At 39.1% G+C, this 17713-nt stretch overlaps 1 protein-coding gene across 1 annotated transcript in view; it reads left to right on the forward strand.

Annotated features, from left to right (window-relative positions):
- Positions 1-17713, forward strand: part of LOC130905660 (uncharacterized) — a 206399-nt gene that overhangs the window by 92974 nt on the left and 95712 nt on the right. The gene's annotated exons all lie outside the window — the stretch shown is intronic.

Genomic DNA, 17713 nt, shown 5'->3' on the forward strand with positions numbered 1-17713 from the left:
CATTGAAAATGAATGGGAAAAATTTTGGACGTCCATGGACGTCAATGGCATCAACTTACATAAGCGTCAATGGAATCCAAGTACATTGGCATCAATAGAATGAACAAACATGAAGAAATGCCATTGGAAATGAATGGGAAGTTTGAACGTCCCAGGACGTCAATGGCATCACCCTCCATAAGCAGCAATGCAATTGGGGACATTTGGGGGAAACGTCCTATTGATATCTAGTCATTTTCTGTTGATTTGGGGAAAAAAAAAAAATTCCCATTGAAAATGAATGGGTAAAATTTTGGACGTCCATGGACGTCAATGGCAGCACCCCCCATAAGCGTCAATGGAGTTGGGGACGTTTGGGGTATACGTCCTATTGATATCTGGTCATTTTCTGTTGATTTGGAGAAATGTAGTTTTTTCCCCATTGAAAATGAATGGGAAAAATTTTGGACGTCCATGTAAGTCAATGGCAGCACCCCCTATAAGCGTCAATGGAGTTGGGGACGTTTGGGGGACACGTCCTATTGATATCTGGTCATTTTCTGTTGATTTGGGGAAATGTAGTTTTTTCCCCATTGAAAATGAATGGGAAAAATTTTGGACGTCCATGGCCGTCAATGGCATCGACATCCATATAGTCAATTGAATCCAAGAACATTGGCATCAATAGATTCGACATGCATGGCCGTCAATGGCAATGCAATGTAAAGTCCATTGGAAATCCTATTGAAAGTGAATGGGAACTTTTCCCATTAGAAATGAATGGGATAGTTTTTGGCAAATATCCGGGGAACCGTAAATTTTTTCCAAATTCTGTATACAACTTTTATGCCCCTCACCGTCCCGGAATTTTTGATGCCCAAATTATGTGATTTGGTCAAAAATTGTAGGACTAGATACATTTTGAAACTTTTTTTTTTTTCACGGAAAATTTCCGTTTACGGACGAACGGAAAAATTTTCGGGGCCATTTGTAAAGTTTCCTGTGTCACGCGAAAATTCCGGTCGTGCCGATACTTGAACGGTGCCGATCGGTCTAACGGTTCGGGCTGTGAAGCGCGCGTTTTTTTTCCATTCAAAATGAATAGGAAAGTTTTTGGCAAATTTCCGGGGAACCGTAAATTTTTGCCAAATTCTGTATACAACTTTTATGCCCCTCACCGTCCCGGAATTTTTGATGCCCAAATTATGTGATTTGGTCAAAAATTGTAGGACTAGATACATTTTGAAACTTTTTTTTTTTTTCGGAAAATTGCCGTTTACGGGCGAACGGAAAATTTTTCGGGGCCGTTTGAAAAATTCCCATCGTCGCGCGAAAATTCCGGTCGTGCCGATACTTGAACGGTACCGATCGGAGGTACGGTTCGGGCTGTGCGGCGCGCCGAAAAAAACGTCAACAATTATTGACCTATAATAATAATAAATAAAAAAAAGTACAATAAAGTTGTACAACAACATAACCTTGTTCTTTCCTTCAGAAAGACCAAGGTAATAATAATAAGAACAATAAAGTTGCACAATAACAATACCTTGTTCTTTCTTTCAGAAAGACCAAGGTAATAATAAAAATAAAGTTGCACAATAACAATACCTTGTTCTTTCTTTCAGAAAGACCAAGGTAATAATAATAATAAAGTTGCACAATAACAATACCTTGTTCTTTCTTTCAGAAAGACCAAGGTAATAAAAATAATAAAAATAAGTACGATAAAGTTGCACAACAACATAACCTTGTTCTTTCCCTTGGAAAGACCAAGGTAATAATAATAAAAATAATAAAAATAAGTACGATAAAGTTGCACAACAACATAACCTTGTTCTTTCCCTTGGAAAGACCAAGGTAATAATAATTATAACTAGAAACTGCAATTTCGGGAGAAATTACACACCTTGGTCTTTCCTCTGTGGAGATACAGATCTTAGCCCCACTTAGGTCTATCAATAGAATGGATCATAATGCCAGTCATTGGCAAAAAACAAAGTAAAAGCCGTTAGAAATGAATGGGAGAATTGGACGTCCATGGACGTCAATGGCGGCACCTTTCATAATTGTTAATGGAATCGGGGAAGTTTGGGGGACACGTCCTAATGATATCTAGTCATTTTCTGTTGATTTGGGAAAAAAAAAAAAAATTCCCATTGAAAATGAATGGGAAAAATTTTGGACGTCCATGGACGTCAATGGTATCAACTTACATAAGCGTCAATGGAATCCAAGTACATTGGCATCAATAGAATGAACAAACATGAAGAAATGCCTTTGGAAATGAATGGGAAGTTTGGACGTCCATGGACGTCAATGGCATCACCCCCCATAAGCGGCAATGCAATCGGGGACATTTGGGGGACACGTCCTAATGATATCTAGTCATTTTCTGTTGATTTGGGAAAAAAAAAAAATTCCCATTGAAAATGAATGGGAAAAATTTTGGACGTCCATGGACGTCAATGGTATCAACTTACATAAGCGTCAATGGAATCCAAGTACATTGGCATCAAAAGAATGAACAAACATGAAGAAATGCCATTGGAAATGAATGGGAAGTTTGGACGTCCCTGGACGTCAATGGCATCCCCCTCCATAAGCAGCAATGCAATCGGGGTCATTTGGGGGACAGGTCCTATTGATATCTAGTCATTTTCTGTTGATTTGGGGAAAAAAAAAAAATCCCATTGAAAATGAATGGGTAAAATTTTGGACGTCCATGGACGTCAATGGTATCAACTTACATAAGCGTCAATGGAATCCAAGTACATTAGCATCAAAAGAATGAACAAACATGAAGAAATGCCATTGGTAATGAATGGGAAGTTTGGACGTCCCTGGACGTCAATGGCATCACCCTCCATAAGCAGCAATGCAATCGGGGACATTTGGGGGACAGGTCCTATTGATATCTAGTCATTTTCTGTTGATTTGGGGAAAAAAAAAAAATTCCCATTGAAAATGAATGGGTAAAATTTTGGACGTCCATGGACGTCAATGGCAGCACCCCCCATAAGCGTCAATATAATTGGGGACGTTTGGGATATACGTCCTATTGGTATCTGGTCATTTTCTGTTGATTTGGAGAAATTTAGTTTTTTCCCCATTGAAAATGAATGGGAAAAATTTTGGACGTCCATGGAAGTCAATGGCGGCACCCTTCATAAGCGTCAATGGAATTGGGGAAGTTTGGGGGACACGTCCTATTGATATCTGGTCATTTTCTGTTGATTTGGGGTAATTTTGTGTTTTCCCCATTGAAAATGAATGGGAAAAATTTTGGACGTCCATGGCAGTCAATGGCATCGACATCTATATAGTCAATTGAATCCAAGTACATTGGCATCAGTAGATTCGACATGCATGGCCGTCAATGGCATCAATGCAATGTAAATTCCATTGGAAATCCCATTGGAAGTGAATGGGACTTTTCCCATTCGAAATGAATGGGATAGTTTTTGGCAAATTTCCGAGGAAGCGTAATTTTTTTCAAAATTCTGTATACAACTTTTATGCCCCTCACCGTCCCGGAATTTTTGATGCCCAAATTATTTGATTTGGTCAAAAATTGTAGGACTAGATACATTTTGAAACTTTTTTTTTTTTCACGGAAAATTGCCGTTTACGGACGAACGGAAAAATTTGCGGGGCCATTTGTAAAGTTTCCTGTGTCACGCGAAAATTCCGGTCGTGCCGATACTTGAACGGTGCCGATCGGTCTAACGGTTCGGGCTGTGAAGCGCGCGTTTTTTTCCATTTAAAATGAATAGGAAAGTTTTTGGCAAATTTCCGGGGAACCGTAAATTTTTGCCAAATTCTGTATACAACTTTTATGCCCCTCACCGTCCCGGAATTTTTGATACCCAAATTATGTGATTTGGTCAAAAATTGTAGGACTAGATACATTTTGAAACTTTTTATATTTTTCGGAAAATTGCCGTTTACGGGCGAACGGAAAATTTTTCGTGGCGGTTTGAAAAATTCCCATCGTCACGCGAAAAATCCGGTCGTGCCGATACTTCAACGGTGCCGATCGGTGCTACGGTTTGGGCTGCGCGGCGCGCCGAAAAAAACGACCATAACTAGAAACTGCAATTTCGGGAGAAATTACACACCTTGGTCTTTCCTCTGTGGAGATACAAATCTTAGCCCCACTCAGGTCTATCAATAGAATGGACCATAATGCCAGTCATTGGCACTAAACAAAGTTAAAGCCATTAGAAAAGATTGGGAGAATTGGACGTCCATGTCCGTCAATGGCAGCACCCTCCATAATTGTTAATGGAATCGGGGAAGTTTGGGGGACACGTCCTATTGATATCTAGTCATTTTCTGTTGATTTGGGAAAAAAAAAAAATTCCCATTGAAAATGAATGGGAAAAATTTTGGACGTCCATGGACGTCAATGGTATCAACTTACATAAGCGTCAATGGAATCCAAGTACATTGGCATCAATAAAATGAACAAACATGAAGAAATGCCATTGGAAATGAATGGGAAGTTTGGACGTCCATGAACGTCAATGGCATCACCCTCCATAAGCGGCAATGCAATCGGGGACATTTGGGGGACACGTCCTAATGATATCTAGTCATTTTCTGTTGATTTGGGAAAAAAAAAAAAATCCCATTGAAAATGAATGGGAAAAATTTTGGACGTCCATGGACGTCAATGGTATCAACTTACATAAGCGTCAATGGAATCCAAGTACATTGGCATCAATAAAATGAACAAACATGAAGAAATGCCATTGGAAATGAATGGGAAGTTTGGACGTCCATGAACGTCAATGGCATCACCCTCCATAAGCGGCAATGCAATCGGGGACATTTGGGGGAAACGTCCTGTTGATATCTAGTCATTTTCTGTTGATTTGGGGAAAAAAAAAAAAATTCCCATTGAAAATGAATGGGAAAAATTTTGGACGTCCATGGACGTCAATGGTATCAACGTACATAAGCGTCAATGGAATCCAAGTACATTGGCATCAAAAGAATGAACAAACATGAAGAAATGCCATTGGAAATGAATGGGAAGTTTGGACGTCCCTGGACGTCAATGGCATCACCCTCCATAAGCAGCAATGCAATCGGGGACATTTGGGGGACAGGTCCTATTGATATCTAGTCATTTTCTGTTGATTTGGGGAAAAAAAAAAAAATTCCCATTGAAAATGAATGGGTAAAATTTTGGACGTCTATGGACGTCAATGGCAGCACCCCCCATAAGCGTCAATGGAATTGGGGACGTTTGGGATATACGTCCTATTGATATCTGGTCATTTTCTGTTGATTTTGAGAAATTTAGTTTTTTCCCCATTGAAAATGAATGGGAAAAATTTTGGACGTCCATGTAAGTCAATGGCGGCACCCTTCATAAGCGTCAATGGAATTGGGGAAGTTTGGGGGACACGTCCTATGGATATCTGGTTATTTTCTGTTGATTTGGGGTAATTTTGTTTTTTCCCCATTGAAAATGAATGGGAAAAATTTTGGACGTCCATGGCCGTCAATGGCATCGACATCCATATAGTCAATTGAATCCAAGTACATTGGCATCAGTAGATTCGACATGCATGGCCGTCAATGGCATCAATGCAATGTAAATTCCATTGGAAATCCCATTGGAAGTGAATGGGACTTTTCCCATTTGAAATGAATGGGATAGTTTTTGGCAAATTTCCGAGGAAGCGTAATTTTTTTCCAAATTCTGTATACAACTTTTATGCCCCTCACCGTCCCGGAATTTTTGATGCCCAAATTGTGTGATTTGGTCAAAAATTGTAGGACTAGATACATTTTGAAACTTTTTTTTTTTTCCGGAAAATTGCCGTTTACGGGCGAAGGGAAAAGTTTTCGGGTCCGTTTGAAAAATTCCCATCGTTGCGCGAAAATTCCGGTCGTGCCGATATTTGAACGGTGCCGATCGGTCAAACGGTTCGGGCTGTGCAGCGTGCGTTTTTTTTTCATTCAAAATGAATAGGAAAGTTTTTGGCAAATTTCCGGGGAGCCGTAAATTTTTGCCAAATTCTGTATACAACTTTTATGCCCCTCATCGTCCCGGAATTTTTGATACCCAAATTATGTGATTTGGTCAAAAATTGTAGGACTAGATACATTTTTTAACTTTTTTTTTTTTCCGGAAAATTGCCGTTTACGGGCGAACGGAAAATTTTTCGGGGGATTTTGAAAAAGTCCCTGCGTCGCGCAAAAAATCCGGTCGTGCCGATACTTCAACGGTGCCGATCGGTGGTATGGTTCGGGCTGCGCGGCGCGCCGAAAAAACGCGGAGAATAAGATGAAGATATAATAAATAATAATAATAAGGCGAATAAAGTTGCAGAATAACAATACCTTGTTCTTTCCATAGGAAAGACCAAGGTAATAAGAAGAAGAACTAGAAACTGCAATTTCGGGAGAAATTACACCTTGGTCTTTCCTCTGTGGAGATACAAATCTTAGCCCCACTCAGGTCTATCAATAGAATGGACCATAATGCCAGTCAATGGCACTAAACAAAGTAAAAGCCATTAGAAAAGATTGGGAGAATTGGACGTCCATGTCCGTTAATGGCAGCACCCTCCATAAGCGTCAATGTAATTGGGGAAGTTTGGGGGACACGTCCTATTGATATGTAGTCATTTTCTTTTGATTTTGGGAAAAAAAAAAAAATCCCATTGAAAATGAATGGGAAAAAATTTGGACGTCCATAGACGTCAATGGCAGCACCCCCCATAAGCGTCAATGGAAGCAGGGAAGTTTGGGGGACATGTCCTATTGATATCTGGTCATTTTCTGTTGATTTGGTGAAATTTTGTTTTTTCCCCATTGAAAATGAATGGGAAAATTTTTGGACGTCCATGGCCGTCAATGGCATCGACATCCATATAGTCAATAGGATCCAAGTACATTGGCATCAGTAGATTCGACATGCATGGCCGTCAATGGCATCAATGCAATGTAAATTCCATTGAAAGTGAATGGGAACTTTTCCCATTAGAAATTAATGGGAGAGTTTTTGGCAAATTTCTGGGGAACCGTAAGTTTTTTCCAAATTCTGTATACAACTTTTATGCCCCTCACCGTCCCGGAATTTTTGATACCCAAATTATGTGATTTGGTCAAAAATTGTAGGACTAGATACATTTTTAAACTTTTTTTTTTTTTCGGAAAATTGCCGTTTACGGGCGAACGGAAAATTTTTCGTGGCGTTTTGAAAAATTCCCATCGTCACGCGAAAATTCCGGTCATGCCGATACTTGAACGGTGCCGATCGGGGCTACGGTTTAGGCTGTGCGTTGGCTCAAAAAAACGCGGAGAATAAGATGAATAAATAATAATAATAACTAGAAACTGCAATTTCGGGAGAAATTACACACCTTGGTCTTTCCTCTGTGGAGATACAAATCTTAGCCCCACTCAGGTCTATCAATAGAATGGACCATAATGCCAGTCATTGGCACTAAACAAAGTTAAAGCCATTAGAAAAGATTGGGAGAATTGGACGTCCATGTCCGTCAATGGCAGCACCCTCCATAATTGTTAATGGAATCGGGGAAGTTTGGGGGACACGTCCTATTGATATGTAGTCATTTTCTGTTGATTTGGGAAAAAAAAAAAATTTCCCATTGAAAATGAATGGGAAAAATTTTGGACGTCCATGGACGTCAATGGTATCAACTTACATAAGCGTCAATGGAATCCAAGTACATTGGCATCAATAAAATGAACAAACATGAAGAAATGCCATTGGAAATGAATGGGAAGTTTGGACGTCCATGAACGTCAATGGCATCACCCTCCATAAGCGGCAATGCAATCGGGGACATTTGGGGGACACGTCCTAATGATATCTAGTCATTTTCTGTTGATTTGGGGAAAAAAAAAAAATCCCATTGAAAATGAATGGGAAAAATTTTGGACGTCCATGGACGTCAATGGTATCAACTTACATAAGCGTCAATGGAATCCAAGTACATTGGCATCAATAGAATGAACAAACATGAAGAAATGCCTTTGGAAATGAATGGGAAGTTTGGACGTCCATGGACGTCTATGGCATCACCCCCCATAAGCGGCAATGCAATCGGGGACATTTGGGGGACACGTCCTAATGATATCTAGTCATTTTCTGTTGATTTGAGGAAAAAAAAAAATTTCCCATTGAAAATGAATGGGAAAAATTTTGGACGTCCATGGACGTCAATGGTATCAACTTACATAAGCGTCAATGGAATCCAAGTACATTGGCATCAATAGAATGAACAAACATGAAGAAATGCCATTGGAAATTAATGGGAAGTTTGGACGTCCGTGGACGTCAATGGCATCACCCTCCATAAGCAGCAATGCAATCGGGCACATTTGGGGGAAACGTCCTATTGATATCTAGTCATTTTCTGTTGATTTGGGGAAAAAAAAAAAAATTCCCATTGAAAATGAATGGGAAAAATTTTGGACGTCCATGGACGTCAATGGTATCAACTTACATAAGCGTCAATGGAATCCAAGTACATTGGCATCAATAGAATGAACAAACATGAAGAAATGCCATTGGAAATAAATGGGAAGTTTGGACGTCCATGAACGTCAATGGCATCACCCTCCGTAAGCGGCAATGCAATCGGGGACATTTGGGGGACACGTCCTAATGATATCCAGTCATTTTCTGTTGATTTGGGGAAAAAAAAAAAAATTCCCATTGAAAATGAATGGGAAAAATTTTGGACGTCCATGGACGTCAATGGTATCAACTTACATAAGCGTCAATGGAATCCAAGTACTTTGGCATCAATAGAATGAACAAACATGAAGAAATGCCATTGGAAATGAATGGAAATTTTGGACGTCCATGGACGTCAATGGCATCACCCTCCATAAGCGGCAATGCAATCGGGGACATTTGGGGGACACGTCCTAATGATATCTAGTCATTTTTTGTTGATTTTGGGGGAAAAAAAAAAATTCCCATTGAAAATGAATGGGTAAAATTTTGGACGTCCATGGACGTCAATGGCAGCACCCCCCATAAGCGTCAATGGAGTTGGGGACGTTTGGGGTATACGTCCTATTGATATCTGGTCATTTTCTGTTGATTTGGAGAAATGTAGTTTTTTCCCCATTGAAAATGAATGGGAAAAATTTTGGACGTCCATGTAAGTCAATGGCGGCACCCTTCATAAGCGTCAATGGAATTGGGGAAGTTTGGGGGACACGTCCTATTGATATCTGGTCATTTTCTGTTGATTTGGGGTAATTTTGTTTTTTCCCCATTGAAAATGAATTGGAAAAATTTTGGACGTCCATGGCAGTCAATGGCATCGACATCCATATAATCAATTGAATCCAAGTACATTGGCATCAGTAGATTTGACATGCATGGCCGTCAATGGCATCAATGCAATGTAAATTCCATTGGAAATCCCATTGGAAGTGAATGGGACTTTTCCCATTCGAAATGAATGGGATAGTTTTTGGCAAATTTCCGAGGAAGCGTAATTTTTTTCCAAATTCTGTATACAACTTTTATGCCCCTCACCGTCCCGGAATTTTTGATGCCCAAATTATGTGATTTGGTCAAAAATTGTAGGACTAGATACATTTTGAAACTTTTTTTTTTTTCACGGAAAATTGCAGTTTACGGACGAACGGAAAAATTTTCGGGGCCATTTGTAAAGTTTCCTGTGTCACGCGAAAATTCCGGTCGTGCCGATACTTGAACGGTGCCGATCGGTCTAACGGTTCGGGCTGTGAAGCGCGCGTTTTTTTTCCATTCAAAATGAATAGGAAAGTTTTTGGCAAATTTCCGGGGAACCGTAAATTTTTGCCAAATTCTGTATACAACTTTTATGCCCCTCACCGTCCCGGAATTTTTGATGCCCAAATTATGTGATTTGGTCAAAAATTGTAGGACTAGATACATTTTGAAACTTTTTTTATTTTTCGGAAAATTGCCGTTTACGGGCGAACGGAAAATTTTTCGTGGCGGTTTGAAAAATTCCCATCGTCACGCGAAAAATCCGGTCGTGCCGATACTTCAACGGTGCCGATCGGTGCTACGGTTTGGGCTGTGCGTTGGCTCAAAAAAACGCGGAGAATTATTGAATAATAATAATAATAATAATAATAATTATTATAATAATAAAGTTGCACAATAACAATACCTTGTTCTTTCCCTTGGAAAGACCAAGGTAACTAGAAACTGCAATTTCGGGAGAAATTACACACCTTGGTCTTTCCTCTGTGGAGATACAGATCTTAGCCCCACTCAGGTCTATCAATAGAATGGATCATAATGCCAGTCATTGGCAAAAAACAAAGTAAAAGCCGTTAGAAATGAATGGGAGAATTGGACGTCCATGGACGTCAATGGCGGCACCTTTCATAATTGTTAATGGAATCGGGGAAGTTTGGGGGACACGTCCTAATGATATCTAGTCATTTTCTGTTGATTTTGGGAAAAAAAAAAAAATCCCATTGAAAATGAATGGGAAAATTTTTGGACGTCCATGGACGTCAATGGTATCAACTTACATAAGCGTCAATGGAATCCAAGTACATTGGCATCAATAGAATGAACAAACATGAAGAAATGCCATTGGAAATGAATGGGAAGTTTGGACGTCCATGGACGTCAATGGCATCACCCCCCATAAGCGGCAATGCAATCGGGGACATTTGGGGGACACGTCCTAATGATATCTAGTCATTTTCTGTTGATTTGGGGAAAAAAAAAAATTTCCCATTGAAAATGAATGGGAAAAATTTTGGACGTCCATGGACGTCAATGGTATCAACTTACATAAGCGTCAATGGAATCCAAGTACATTGGCATCAAAAGAATGAACAAACATGAAGAAATGCCATTGGAAATGAATGGGAAGTTTGGACGTCCCTGGACGTCAATGGCATCACCCTCCAAAAGCAGCAATGCAATCGGGGACATTTGGGGGACAGGTCCTATTGATATGTAGTCATTTTCTGTTGATTTGGGGAAAAAAAAAAAATTCCCATTGAAAATGAATGGGTAAAATTTTGGACGTCCATGGACGTCAATGGCAGCACCCCCCATAAGCGTCAATGGAATTGGGGACGTTTGGGATATACGTCCTATTGATATCTGGTCATTTTCTGTTGATTTGGAGAAATTTAGTTTTTTCCCCATTGAAAATGAATGGGAAAAATTTTGGACGTCCATGTAAGTCAATGGCGGCACCCTTCATAAGCGTCAATGGAATTGGGGAAGTTTGGGGGACACGTCCTATTGATATCTGGTCATTTTCTGTTGATTTGGGGTAATTTTGTTTTTTCCCCATTGAAAATGAATGGGAAAAATTTTGGACGTCCATGGCAGTCAATGGCATCGACATCCATATAATCAATTGAATCCAAGTACATTGGCATCAGTAGATTCGACATGCATGGCCGTCAATGGCATCAATGCAATGTAAATTCCATTGGAAATCCCACTGGAAGTGAATGGGACTTTTCCCATTCGAAATGAATGGGATAGTTTTTGGCAAATTTCCGAGGAAGCGTAATTTTTTTCCAAATTCTGTATACAACTTTTATGCCCCTCACCGTCCCGGAATTTTTGATGCCCAAATTATGTGATTTGGTCAAAAATTGTAGGACTAGATACATTTTGAAACTTTTTTTTTTTTCACGGAAAATTGCCGTTTACGGACGAACGGAAAAATTTTCGGGGCCATTTGTAAAGTTTCCTGTGTCACGCGAAAATTCCGGTCGTGCCGATACTTGAACGGTGCCGATCGGTCTAACGGTTCGGGCTGTGAAGCGCGCGGTTTTTTTCCATTCAAAATGAATAGGAAAGTTTTTGGCAAATTTCCGGGGAACCGTAAATTTTTGCCAAATTCTGTATACAACTTTTATGCCCCTCACCGTCCCGGAATTTTTGATGCCCAAATTATGTGATTTGGTCAAAAATTGTAGGACTAGATACATTTTGAAACTTTTTTTATTTTTCGGAAAATTGCCGTTTACGGGCGAACGGAAAATTTTTCGTGGCGGTTTGAAAAATTCCCATCGTCACGCGAAAAATCCGGTCGTGCCGATACTTCAACGGTGCCGATCGGTGCTACGGTTTGGGCTGTGCGTTGGCTCAAAAAAACGCGGAGAATTATTGAATAATAATAATAACTAGAAACTGCAATTTCGGGAGAAATTACACACCTTGGTCTTTCCTCTGTGGAGATACAAATCTTAGCCCCACTCAGGTCTATCAATAGAATGGACCATAATGCCAGTCATTGGCACTAAACAAAGTTAAAGCCATTAGATATGATTGGGAGAATTGGACGTCCATGTCCGTCAATGGCAGCACCCTCCATAATTGTTAATGGAATCGGGGAAGTTTGGGGGACATGTCCTATTGATATCTAGTCATTTTCTGTTGATTTTGGAAAAAAAAAAAAATTCCCATTGAAAATGAATGGGAAAAATTTTGGACGTCCATGGACGTCAATGGTATCAACTTACATAAGCGTCAATGGAATCCAAGTACATTGGCATCAATAAAATGAACAAACATGAAGAAATGCCATTGGAAATGAATGGGAAGTTTGGACGTCCATGGACGTCAATGGCATCACCCCCCATAAGCGGCAATGCAATCGGGGACATTTGGGGGACACGTCCTAATGATATCTAGTCATTTTCTGTTGATTTGGGGAAAATAAAAAAATTCCCATTGAAAATGAATGGGAAAAATTTTGGACGTCCATGGACGTCAATGGTATCAACTTACATAAGCGTCAATGGAATCCAAGTACATTGGCATCAATAGAATGAACAAACATGAAGAAATGCCATTGGAAATTAATGGGAAGTTTGGACGTCCGTGGACGTCAATGGCATCACCCTCCATAAGCAGCAATGCAATCGGGCACATTTGGGGGAAACGTCCTATTGATATCTAGTCATTTTCTGTTGATTTGGGGGGAAAAAAAAAAATTCCCATTGAAAATGAATGGGAAAAATTTTGGACGTCCATGGACGTCAATGGTATCAACTTACATAAGCGTCAATGGAATCCAAGTACATTGGCATCAAAAGAATGAACAAACATGAAGAAATGCCATTGGAAATGAATGGGAAGTTTGGACGTCCCTGGACGTCAATGGCATCACCCTCCATAAGCAGCAATGCAATCGGGGACATTTGGGGGACAGGTCCTATTGATATCTAGTCATTTTCTGTTGATTTGGGGAAAAAAAAAAATTTCCCATTGAAAATGAATGGGTAAAATTTTGGACGTCCATGGACGTCAATGGCAGCACCCCCCATAAGCGTCAATGGAATTGGGGACGTTTGGGATATACGTCCTATTGATATCTGGTCATTTTCTGTTGATTTGGAGAAATTTAGTTTTTTCCCCATTGAAAATGAATGGGAAAAATTTTGGACGTCCATGTAAGTCAATGGCGGCACCCTTCATAAGCGTCAATGGAATTGGGGAAGTTTGGGGGACACGTCCTATTGATATCTGGTCATTTTCTGTTGATTTGGGCTAATTTTGTTTTTTCCCCATTGAAAATGAATGGGAAAAATTTTGGACGTCCATGGCAGTCAATGGCATCGACATCCATATAATCAATTGAATCCAAGTACATTGGCATCAGTAGATTTGACATGCATGGCCGTCAATGGCATCAATGCAATGTAAATTCCATTGGAAATCCCATTGGAAGTGAATGGGACTTTTCCCATTCGAAATGAATGGGAAAGTTTTTGGCAAATTTCCGAGGAAGCGTAATTTTTTTCCAAATTCTGTATACAACTTTTATGCCCCTCACCGTCCCGGAATTTTTGATGCCCAAATTATGTGATTTGGTCAAAAATTGTAGGACTAGATACATTTTGAAACTTTTTTTTTTTTCGGAAAATTGCCGTTTACGGGCGAACGGAAAATTTTTCGTGGCGGTTTGAAAAATTCCCATCGTCACGCGAAAAATCCGGTCGTGCCGATACTTCAACGGTGCCGATCGGTGCTACGGTTTGGGCTGTGCGTTGGCTCAAAAAAACGCGGAGAATTATTGAATAATAATAAAAAATAAAAAATAATAAAGTTGCACAATAACAATACCTTGTTCTTTCTTTCAGAAAGACCAAGGTAACTAGAAACTGCAATTTCGGGAGAAATTACACACCTTGGTCTTTCCTCTGTGGAGATACAGATCTTAGCCCCACTCAGGTCTATCAATAGAATGGACCATAATGCCAGTCAATGGCACGAAACAAAGTAAAAGCCATTAAAAATGAATGGGAGAATTGGACGTCCATGGACGTCAATGGTATCAACTTACATAGGCGTAAATGGAATCCAAGTACATTGGCATCAATAGAATGAAAAAACATGATGAAATGCCATTGGAAATGAATGGGAAGTTTGGACGCCCATGGACGTCAATGGCATCATCCTTGATAAGCGTTGATGCAATCGGGGACATTTTTCAGATCATCGATAGTAGTCGCAGATTTGTCGATATTATTGTTTTTGCGACGTATAAATTTAGAACTAACATAATAAACGTTATGTAGTCATTTTAGAGGTTTGATTAACAAAATACGTCTAGATAAAATGAACTTAAATGAACTTGATCTCGATCTTCTGTTACTACAATTCACTCTGATTTTTAATGTAAAGTAACATATAATCGCAAAATAGCATTTGGATTTTACGTCATCATAAACGCACGTGCGCAGAATACAAGACATAAAAGTCTAACAATAGCAAATACATTTTATTTTACCAAAATGATCGTTTTCAAGATAAAATGCATTTAACGTGTCAATGTAATAAAGGAGCATGCAGTATTTATTCCAATACAATTGTAAATATTGATATACATTTACACATTGATAAAAATAATACACACTGCTTTATATATGAGTAATTAAGAATTACGTACCGAATGTGTTATTAATAGATTATCAATCAGCATACATGTGACAACATTTCCATGCAGACAATAATACCATCATGTCTTTTTTGGCACTGAAATACATATTCACGTTGATTAAAATAAATAAATAAATAAATAAATATTAAGTACTGCTTTAATTATGAATCAAAAATGAAATACAGAATATATTATATATATATATATATATATATATATATATAAAAAGATAAACAGATTAGAATTATTATCTGATAATATTGGCCACCTGATAATATCAGCCGATAAAGGTAGTATAAATTAATATAGTAAAATATTTGTAATGACATTATCGGGTGGTGAATATTATAAAATTTGTTTATTTTATTGAGAAAACCTCAGCTTTAAAGAGTCCAAATGGGCCGCACAATACAATTAACCATAATATGTAGGTTCCACGCATAAATGTGTGGAAATTGGTTCGGTATTGGTAAGGTTACACATTACATAACAATTACAAAAGAAATACACATGCCATGTGAACATATGATACACACAATTTTTTTTAGGACATGGATACATGTATAAGAAAAAAAAGATTTAAAAAAATTGTATCATTCATTTCCTATGTTTCATTTTAAGGAATGGGGACAGGGCGGTCTCAATAATAGCCACTGAGTTAAGAAAATTTCTCTCAGTGAAAGCTAGAATAACTCCAAAAAAGCTTAGTTTTGTGGCTAATTTCCGTACTTAGGAATTTGAAGATTTGGTATATGCCACCCATAGGTGACAGCTTCTCCTGTCCAGAGACAATGATCATTCAATACCAACAACAGTAATACAATATACAGTGGGGAAAACAAGTATTTGATACACTGTCAATGGGAAAACCCATTGGCAGTGTATCAAATATTTGTTCTCCCCACTGTATGCCCAATCTTTTAGAGTTGAAGATCTGGCAGTCATCATCACTGCTAGACGATCGCAGTTCACATGTATTGGACATCAACAGTATTCCTGTTGCTGGCATTGAATGAAATACAACCTAAAAGCAATGCGCACAACTTAAAGTGCAAAGTCTGTCCAGCCACCCCTTCATCTACTTGACATCACATTGGCCAGCAGATAGGTTTGGTGAGCGGGTCAACGGTTTTGCTCAGCCTAATAAGCACTCTTAGGTGTCTGCTGGCCAGTGTGGTGTCTGGCAGACGCAGAGTTCAGTGTAAATTAATATTTAAGAAAAAAACACCATGATGGCTGGACAGAGTTTGCAGCTTGAATGTAGTATTTGCAAATAGTCAAAATTAATGATGAGAGGTAAACTGTAATACCACTTCTGATATTGTGGTTCTAGCATGTTTTTTCATTGTTGTTATTTTTTTGACCCAAGATAAAATATGTGTGGGGGTGTAGCTCAGGTACACCCCCACACATATTTTATCTACCCCACACATATAAGTGTTAGTGAGCTGTCCAGAGTGCTGAAGTTTGAAAACTGACATTTGATTGGTTCATTTTAGGAGGTTACAATTCCATACTGGGAAAAAAAAAAAAAAATCAATCCAAGGAGAAAAATATTTCTCACACGGTGGATAAATGAAAGGATGAATGAAAAATAGATAAGCGGTGCTGTGATTGATGCAGATTGTCTCAGATCTGTCTCGCCACCATTTGTTGCCTGCAAATGTCACAATGGCTTTGCTGGAGCTGCTCTGTCTGTATTTGGCGGTGTAGTGTAGAAAGAGCATTGGGCTCATCACAGCCTTGTGATAGAGGAGTGTGTGAAGGGTCTGACATCAGGGAACGTCTGCCCAGGATGTCAAGCATGATTATTGGCAGAAGCAGGTGGGCTCAGGGTGGAGTGGGCTAAAATGCTCTGTCAGTCTTTTTGCTCCAGGAAACCTGTTAGAGATCATTGCATGCATCAATGCATCTCAGTTACTTAATTATGATTGTAATCAGTGCAATGGGAATGTATTAGTTGCTATTAGATACCTTTTGAGCCAGAGGCATGGACATTGGACAGTGTCTGTGTGTATATTTCTTGATACAAGGATAACGACGCCATACTTAGGCCATCACGCCACAGACCTTCCTAAATAATAGAGGGTTTTAAGATGACAAAGTTGACCGTCTATTTGAATAAAAACATTCTTTAACATTAGCTACTTACCTTTTCCTACTGATAAATACTGTAGAAAACGTTCTACAGATGACACAGCACAGACTTCATTTTTGTTTCAGAAGTGTATAGTTCTCCTCCAGAACTTATCTTCAAGCCATTCCTTCATTGACCAACGAAACCAACTCTCAAAAAAGTGCTCAAAAAGTAAAGAGGAGATGAGGAAAACTTACAGAGATGGTTACCAAACTGGCTCAGAAGTCTGTGTTCCACAATGTACTGTATGCATTTTAGCACCCGTTCTTCCGTCTTCCTGTTTTGAATAAAGGGCAGTAATATTAAACATGTACTGCATCTAGTCATAACAAATGTTTACTCAAGAGCTACATACATTTTCCTTTCCCTTAATTGAAAATTACAGGGAAAACACACTTGTCTGTTTGTCAGAAGAGGATGTTCTTTCCATACTTCAAGCCATTCCTTTTTTGAGCAAGCAAGGCTTAATCTCACGGTGGTGCTTACAGGGTGCCAGAGGTTGCGATAGTCAATTGCCCCTAATTGAAGAAAAGTATTAAAAAAAGGAGGGGGGGGTGAGGATAAAAAAAAATATCAGAGTATTTCCTAACAATTCTTTTTGTCGAGACTACTTACAGAACAATGAAGCCGATGTTATGTTTGTTGACACCATGGTTCTGGAGTCAGTGTTAAA

This window comes from Corythoichthys intestinalis, chromosome 17 (assembly GCF_030265065.1).
Source record: "Corythoichthys intestinalis isolate RoL2023-P3 chromosome 17, ASM3026506v1, whole genome shotgun sequence".
Lineage (NCBI taxonomy): Eukaryota > Metazoa > Chordata > Actinopteri > Syngnathiformes > Syngnathidae > Corythoichthys > Corythoichthys intestinalis.